At 35.7% G+C, this 7,149-nt stretch overlaps 1 long non-coding RNA gene across 1 annotated transcript; it reads right to left on the bottom strand.

Annotated features, from left to right (window-relative positions):
• Nucleotides 1–4,301: 4,301 nt before the first annotated feature.
• On the bottom strand, nucleotides 4,302–6,564 carry LOC139696170 (uncharacterized). Its single transcript, XR_011702592.1, has 3 exons — nucleotides 6,503–6,564; nucleotides 5,938–6,028; nucleotides 4,302–4,536 (listed from the first exon to the last, which is right to left on the bottom strand). It is a non-coding gene; the product is annotated as an uncharacterized lncRNA (long non-coding RNA).
• Nucleotides 6,565–7,149: the final 585 nt, after the last annotated feature.

Raw genomic sequence — 7,149 nt, forward strand, 5'->3', positions numbered from 1 at the left:
GCCCTTTGTCAAAAAATTTGTATTAATTCTTTTGAAGCGTAAATTAGTCAAGACAATCGCTTATAGTTTCCCCTGGGTACATGCCTTAAACCTCGAAAGCATGTTTTTGGGTCTTAAAAAATTTAAATGGACCGTATATCTTAAAACAACCAATGTAGGGTATACTTGGAAAAAATATATAAAGTTATATGCAACTGTAAAGAATTCAAAGGGTAAAATTATATTGCCTGACCAGGATTCGTACTCTGATTCTGAGCAGTATGATGAATTTATGAGTGTAATTCTGGCTTTACATTGCTGGAGTTTCAGAATGACAGTTTGGAGGAAAATATTTTGAAAAGGGTTGATGTGTGAGGTATAGCAAATGTCAGGAACCGTATTAAATATATTGGTCATTGAGTTGGGGAGAAGAGTGAAAGATTGCCTTTAGGGAAGGCTAATGGTTGATGGATAACAGTATAATAGTATTAGGCTTTCAAAGTTGAATGTAAGTGTTAGGGAAATATCTGCTACCATAAATTAGACAAATGTCTGCCAAGAAAAAATATTTTTACCAGATATTACTGAAGACAATAGCACCCATTTCTACACGTTAAAAATATGAGTAAAAATAGTCCATCCTATTTATTTGAGGATTAAGTAATTTAAAGTAAAACCCTGTAAGATGTAAGAAAAAGGCAAAAATGGAGTACAAACCCTAATTTATGAGAAAATCAATTTGGCACAGGTACACCATAAACTTGAAAATAAAATTTAATTTTAAAACTTAAAATTTGAATTTAAGTATAGTTAATACACAGGAGCAATAGTAATAATTTTAAATTCACATTGCTGTCAGATATGGACCTGCCAACTTTCCGAGAGCCAGCATAATTTACATTTAAAATTTACGTACAGGGACGAATTTCATCAGAAAACTATTTTTCAACTACCTTGCCGACTCGTTAAAAATAACTTTGAACACCGTCATCCAATTTGCACTCCCATTTCATCTGTTAGCATTATTCGCTATTTGGCGAGAAACTAATGAACTGATAGCAGTGAAAAAGACTTGACGACCGCCTCCATATAAGTTGAAAAATGCCACATTTTTGAAAACTCTTTATAGTTTTTTAGTTTATAGGCTTTATAGTTTTTTTTAGTAAAAACTAAGTGTAAGGAAAGCGTTTTTCTCATTTATGATTATTAAAGTTTGAAAAACCCGCGAATTAACCTTTGGTTCTGTCAATTTTTGTATGATATGCTTGTTAAAATAACGCGAATAATTTTACATGATTAAATGGGCATGTATTTCGAGACTACATCAAATACATCCGCATAACCATTTCCCCTTAAAGCGAAGGCGATCGGACATACAGTTCAAGCCCTAGGGTCTGTCTTATATTGGGGAGTTGGCCGCTGGGAATATTAATCGGTAAAATGGCTTATTTCTGTGGGTAGATTTGCTAGGATATGGTATCTCCCCGTCGCCGTAAATTATATACTAGTTACTAAAATACTCACTTGATCCTTTGTGCAGACTATCCTCCGTTGAATAAGACGACATTTCTACCGTGGCGATGGTGAAACGATAAGCCATCTTTGTTGGCCTCACCCACAGGCGGTTGGTGTGCATGACCACCTGGCGGGAGGAGTGGAGAAAATAGTTTAATTCCCTAGTAAATACATTTTGTACATACGTAATTTCCACCAAAAGAAACTCCCGAGGATTCAGTTGATAATATTTATTAGAATAAAGCATTCAAATGGCGTCTGAAGAAGTGTACTGGTTTCATAAATAATTCTTAGTGGTTAAAGTAAAATGAAAGTGAAGCTAAGGTGTTTTTCCGTCGAATATACATAAAGAAATCATCTTTGATAAAAGATGAAAGGACAAGTTTTTCGGAAAAATCTTTGCAATTAATATCCGAATAAATACTAAAATGAAATAATAAATTTAATTACCAGAGGAATACCTTTCATGATCATTTCCACGTGCGTCACTTGGTTCCCTTGGCAATCCGTCGTGTTATGCGTCACTTTCAGTTTCAGGTCCGCCGTAATGTTGAGTCGACCCTCTGAGCCGAATAAGTGATTATTTAATGGCCGTCGCTCTCCTCCAGCTTTCGGTCAACGGACAGATTAAAAACATTGCGACTTCCCCATCCTGCCTTACAATCTCCCTTCTTTTTCGTCCAAAATGATAATATTTGCAGTGTCTCGGATAAAAAGAATAACGCATGAATCCGGTGAGACAATTTCCGTATTTTTTATAAAGAACACCGATTGCCACTTTAGAATTGATGAAACGACTGAAATTTCAAGTCAAATATATACGCTCAATTATCATAAATCAGATAAAATACGTGCAAACACAATCATATTATCGAGGTTAAGGTTACTAATACTGGGGAAAAAGATCAGTGATGACCTATGAGTTTAAGATTCCATTTATTTCTAAGACCTAATTCCAACATTAGATGGAATCAGTGCAGCCTTGAAAAAACTTACCCGCAATACTAACCTAATCATTACAACCGACATCTCTTACAAGTCCAAGCCCTACGAGTTACTCAGAGTCTCAGATAAAAATCAATTCCTTTTGCAAAGATATTGGCTCACTTGAGGGCCCCTTCTTTGCGTTCTCGACCCGCCTTACCAATGTAAACCTCACATTACATACCATAGGCATGAAAATGATTGGACAGTCATCCCAGTTTAGCCGATTGTTTCTTCCCGTAAATCACACAAACAAGGAATCTCTGTCCTTGTTGACCACTACCTCCAACCACTGGTTCATCCTATGCCGTGTAAAACACGCCATTTTCTAACCGCCTCCAAAAAATGTTTTACCTCAGAACCCCCAATCCCTCACCCTAAAGTTCTCCTATTACTCCGTTACTATGTGTACATGCCTCACTCCACATACAGAGTTTGTATAAAGAGTGTCGGAAATAGTTTTTCCTGACGTGACTGTGCGTCGCAGCGCCTTTGACCTTTAACTTGCGCCAAGCCATAATCACCTGCAATCTTTCGGTTAGGGTAGATGGTGTCTTTAGCGGACACCTGTCGAGTGGCTCTATGCAAGCACAAAATTCAGCGAATGATTGATCAGCGGTGAGCCATTAAATTTTGCATTGGATTAGGGAAAAGTGGTACGGAGACGTAGGACATGCCTTTTAGAAGGGCAGTTGAGCAGTTTTTAAGTGGCACCATCTCCTCAAAGATGGCCGTGAGAGTGTGGAGGACGAGCCCCACACTGGACGGTCGTCGACGTCTAGAACCGGCGAAAACATGTGCGTGAAGTGCTGAATTAAGACCATCGGTCAAGTGCGCGCATGGTCGTAGATCGCATTGACCTTGATAGGATGGCAGTGTGCACGATTATCACTAAAATTTGGCAATGCGAAAGATATTCTCTAAACTCGTCTCGAATGCCTGCTCCAAAGCAACCGACTACGTGATGAAAAACGGAATTGCGACGAGTCATCAACCCCCTTACAGCACCGACTTGGCACCAACAGACTATTTTCTATTCCCAAATGTGAAATCTTCCCTCGAAGGCCACCACTATGGGACCCTATCTGCCGTCAAAGAAGCTTGCACGAGTACCCTTAAGGAACTTCCGGAATCCGCCTACAATGGAGCCTTCGAGTCGTGGAAAAGCTGCTGCCAAAATTGTGTCCACCCTCAAGGGTGGTGAATTTTCAAATTTTGATGAATTTTGAGGCATTGGAGGAATACGTGAACTAAATATTACTTCTTCAACTGTTCCCTATAGTTTTTAATGCAAAAATTGTATTCCAGGCATTAAGATTCTCATATATTTTACTAACACTATCTTAACCCACAACTTCTCCTCTTTCTATGATAAACAATACATGCCGGTCAAATGGATGCGCAATGAGAAGTGGATTCAGGCCTTCATTTGCAACCTCCACCTAGATCCCCTTGACAAAAACTTCCTTTCCGGTTAATCCTTGCAGACTCTCTTCTAGATTAGATACATGGATAGTACGAAATTAGTACGTATATTTATTCTTTGGCCCCATTGCACGGATTCCTTTGAAAAATGTACATCCTCTATTAACTCCACCTGATCTCTATATTCCAAAGGGAAACAAAGTGCTCTGCTACAAAAAAGTGCAACACTTAAAGTGATTACGCAGGATGGAATGATGATTACTTTTAATCGGGGAAACAGATGCGAGAATTTCAAAAGTTTGAAAAAAATTGGACTTTGAAAACAAACTTCTTCCCTTATCAAATCCTTATTTATTTTCTTTTATAGCAATATTGAATTATTTTTTGATTGTATTAATCATCATATAATGTTTGAGTTATCATATTCGTAGGTTCTCATCAAATATGGCTTTTTGAATTTTCACTGGTTAAAATTTAGCTGACGATTGTTGCTATGGCAGCAAAACCCCTCACTTCGTAGACTCCATACAAAACAGATGATGCATTGGTGATTGCCGGTCCTTGGTCGACTCCTTTTACGAAATAGTGAACACTTCCATTGTCTCTTCTCATCACTCCCACTGTATCCCCGACCTGTAAATGAAGGGTCGATTGCTGAGTTGCAAATGAAAAAGAGAGAGGAAATTAAAGGAAACCTAATTCTAGGATGTAGCAAGGAGGCTCATGAAGAGCAAGAGAACAAACACTATGCATGCATATGGCTATAATAGCACAATTATGTGTATATATATACATACATACATAAATAATATATATATATATATATATATATATATATATATATATATATATATATATATATATATATATATATATATATATTATTTATTTGCAAGTATTTAATTTTAGGCTTCTTATTGTATTTTAAACGCTTTTATAACTTTATTTCAACTAATGATATAATTCTAAGCCAATGAAATATTAGTCTCCCATTCACAATATTTTCTAAGTTGGACATGGGTGTAAACCAATATGCCCAGGTTCCTTATAACAATGATACCTCATGCGAAAACCATTACTTGAGTTAGAAGTGCCACAATTTAGAACCACCACCAAATTTTTGAATGGGATAATTTGTTGGGCAAATCTTTATTTTATGTTAGCTTAATAAGTCATGTTAATTTGTTACAAGTTTCAATTATATCCCTCCTGTGTCGCGCCAGCGGAATTCGTTGCATGTTGAAACATGTTCACTGCCCATGCTTCCAGCGATGAAATCCGGGTTTTCGTGGAACCCACTGAGAACTGACAGGTCTCATATTAAATGCGTCTGATGCTCACAGTTTAAATATTCAATGTCTCTGATATTGCTATGAATTTTTTCAATAATCATCTCTCACAACGGCAGAGGTAATATTCATTTCTGTGTGAGCAGTGACTTATCCTTAGTCTCATTTCTTTTGTAATTGCCACCACCCTTAATTATTAGCCAACTTCAGAATTAACAAAACCACAACTGTCAATTATTCCCGGTGAAAGTAAATCAATCAATGCAGCGTTGCGTATTACATGCATCGTTGCCTTAGGCGAGTAAAACATGTTTCAAAGTGCAATGGCTGCCGCTGACGCAATACTGGATTCAAACCACTGAAACGTGTAAAATACATGCATTGCATTTTACGATTTAAATATTTTATACAACTAATCTATACACATTAGATTGTGTTAATGAAAATTTTATAGCCACTGTTTATTCAATGCATAAACGATAATAACCATTTAAAAATGTGATAACATCACAAATGGATACTCCATCTTGATATAAAATATATTTGTTAGTACTAATTCACCTTTATGATAACATATGGTGATATAGCCCTCTTAATTTGATAAAATTCTCATAAAATATATTATTATTATGAACTTATGAGTTTCAATGAATTCTAGAGACAAAAATCCCCTTTGATTTTATTGCAATTTAGTATTTGGGTTACTTGTGACTAAAGTTCTTGACGTTGACTGACCATAACCCACCTCAATATCGCATGAGCTGACTCCATAGTTAGGAACTAAGATTTTACTTTCTCCATATATATTTACATTGTGGTAAATCCATGTTCCAGGACTGCGAATTGAGAAAGACATTAGTATAAAAAACCAACGCAATAATCAATGGGTAATTTATTTTAGTAGTTTCATTCATAGATTACAACAAGAAACTGTCATTGAATATTTCTAAGAATTAAAATTAATTTAATAATTTCAAACTTGAATAGCGACATTTCTTGTTACTGTTGATTCATATTGTAAAGTCCATTGTAATTGCACATTGTTAAAATGATGTATTTGTAATCATAACCAATTTTTGGATTAAAAAATCTAACTGTGTTAAAATTATGAATCAACTAAAAAGGTTTACAAAGGATTGAGAGAAATCATTAAATAAATTAAATCTTTGATTAAAAATATAATTTAAATTAAAGTAATATCTATATTTACAAAAACATTTCAATTAGATTGGAGAAATAATGTTATAATAACAGTTATTGTTAGGACAATGTCTTACTTTAATAATATAGGAATTAGTGATAATGAATACCTGTAATACATCGACTGATAAAATTTTACTTCGTCGGGAGAATGTGTCATGACGCCAATTCCATGGCAATGACTTTTATCTTTATATGTCTTATCCAACCTTACTTCAAACATCTCGTTATTTCTTAGAGGTCTGTATGTAAACGCCGCACTGTTGACAAGATCTTCCAAGCTGTGAAAAAAGAATGTGACCCTTAACCGTTCGTCGGAAATTCCAAAAATGCCAGAAGCAAGAATTAGGAATCTCATGTAGGATGCACGTATGTACATTCGACAAGAGTGACGTAAAAGGTGTTTTCAATTCAAATTTATTTATTTTAATAAACTCAACACAAACATAAATTGTTAAACTTACTTGATCCTCTGCACTGACAACCCACCGTTAAACAATACGACGTTGCGAGCGTGGCGATGATGAAAGACAATGCCGCTTTTGTTGGCTCTTCCCTTGGACCCACTATACACTGAGATATCTGGCAGGGAATTGAGAATATTAAAGCATGAAAAATTTGCGATATTATTTATAACTAAGAACGACCCCCTAAAGATTATTTTTCATATTTATTAAGCATTACAAATATCTAATCTGAATGATAGTTCCGCGACAGTTGCCTGCTTGCTAGCCTGCTACCTGCAACGTTGGGTCGC

This window comes from Hetaerina americana, unplaced genomic scaffold, assembly GCF_022747635.1.
Source record: "Hetaerina americana unplaced genomic scaffold, ioHetAmer1.1.p SCAF_7, whole genome shotgun sequence".
Classification (NCBI taxonomy): domain Eukaryota; kingdom Metazoa; phylum Arthropoda; class Insecta; order Odonata; family Calopterygidae; genus Hetaerina; species Hetaerina americana.